Raw genomic sequence first — 1757 nt, forward strand, 5'->3', positions numbered from 1 at the left:
GTGTGTGAACGTGTATGTTTGTAAACTTACCCACAATACGTGGGTCAACGTTTTTAAACAAATAATTAAGGCAGGTTCATCATCATTCGATTGATTGATATTAAAACATAAATGGTATAAAGTAAGTGTACTTAATTTTTACCATTTATGTTATAAGTCCCATGTAATAGGGAGTGGGTCTATTGCCATATACTACTACTGTCAATTTTTCGAAAAACCGAAAAATGCTCAGCATTACTTCACACGTCCCGGGAATCGAACCCGAGACTTCTTGCTAATCGCACTTAATAAATAAATAACTTAATTCCCGTGCACTCAATAACTCGAGGTTCACAAGTGCGCTTGCAACGTTTGCGAAGTAATTTCACTATGCGCACCTGAGGCCACTCATCTAGATAAATCGTTTTAGAATCCGACCGTCAGTCTGTATGTTGTGTTGGAAACCACTCCTTTAGTTACCGTGTTTCACTGTAAAGCAATTTAAGAAGAAGCTGGGTTTGAGATGCTTTTTAAAATTACATAAATAAAAATACCATAATTTTTTTTGTATGATTTAAGCCGGTAAACGAGCAGACGGATCACCTGATGGTAAGCAATCGCCGCCGCTCATGGACACCCGAAACACAGAACAGAGAAAAAGAAGTAGAAGTAGTATGTAGGCGGGGCACGCGTAGCCCCTGATAAGTACGGATATGCTTATGTTTGTCATTTAGGCGTTTGTACGCATATCAGTCTCGCTGGACTGTAATAACGTCAACTCGACATGTAAAAAATCGTCGAAAATCGTAAAAAAATATAAAAATGAAGAAATGTGTTATTTTATAGTGAAAAGATGAAAGCCATAACCAAAATGTGCCTAGTAGTGGTATATCGTATCATCGGTAAGTGCTATTTTATTTTATTTAAATTTATATTTGGCTTGAAACTAGTGACATATATTTTGTTTAATCTACAAACTAAATATAAATTTATGTCTAAGATGATAGAGTCTACTTTCTTTCAAACCCAAACCTGCTGTTCTAGAAGATTTCATTCGTGACATCTAAAATTTTGCTACTCGTTTAGGGATTGACATTATCGATAACAAGCTGTCGATATAATTAAAACTTTTTATTACGAATACAGATAAATACAAAAAAAAAATGATAATAAGTAACTATTAATCATTAATTATGTTGTTTTAGATTTCCGAAGGATCCAGAAATAAAAGGAAAATGATCGAGATGACTGGAAGACAAAATTGGTTTCCTGCCACTAACTAGTACAATTTGTTTGGACCATGTTGTACAACAAGATATTATATTATGAGTATAACCGAAAAAAAAAATGCGCAATTTTTGACTATAAATAATCAGTTACATTTCCAGATTGTGCAGGCAGAAATACCTAATAACGTTATGTAATATTGGCCACCATCTGAAGGGAAGTAACTTTGTTTAACATACGACCGTAATAAAAAAATACTTTATATATAAAGTGTGATTTTTTATTTTTTTTGCAATACAAATTTTGTTAGAATACTACGAACGGCATGTGACTCTTTCCGAGTTATATGTACTTAACTAAGATCATTAAGACACCACTGACAAATGGTGAAGGAAAACATCGTGAGGAAACCTGGGCTTATTATTTTCTAATTACCTATTATAAGTTTGAAATCGACAACCCGCATTTGGCAAGCGTGGTGATCAATGCTCAAACTTTCTCCAGGCCTTTGGTCAGCAGTGGCCACTTATAGGCTATTGATGATGATGATA

General features: G+C 34.2%; 1 long non-coding RNA gene across 1 annotated transcript; it reads left to right on the plus strand.

The window, feature by feature from the left end:
* Window positions 1–625: 625 nt before the first annotated feature.
* LOC118266614 (uncharacterized) lies at window positions 626–1476 on the plus strand. The gene is made up of 2 exons (XR_007707673.1): window positions 626–881; window positions 1185–1476. It is a non-coding gene; the product is annotated as an uncharacterized LOC118266614 (long non-coding RNA).
* The last annotated feature ends 281 nt before the right edge of the window (window positions 1477–1757 follow it).

Source organism: Spodoptera frugiperda, chromosome 4, assembly GCF_023101765.2.
Source record: "Spodoptera frugiperda isolate SF20-4 chromosome 4, AGI-APGP_CSIRO_Sfru_2.0, whole genome shotgun sequence".
NCBI classification, from domain to species: Eukaryota; Metazoa; Arthropoda; class Insecta; order Lepidoptera; family Noctuidae; genus Spodoptera; species Spodoptera frugiperda.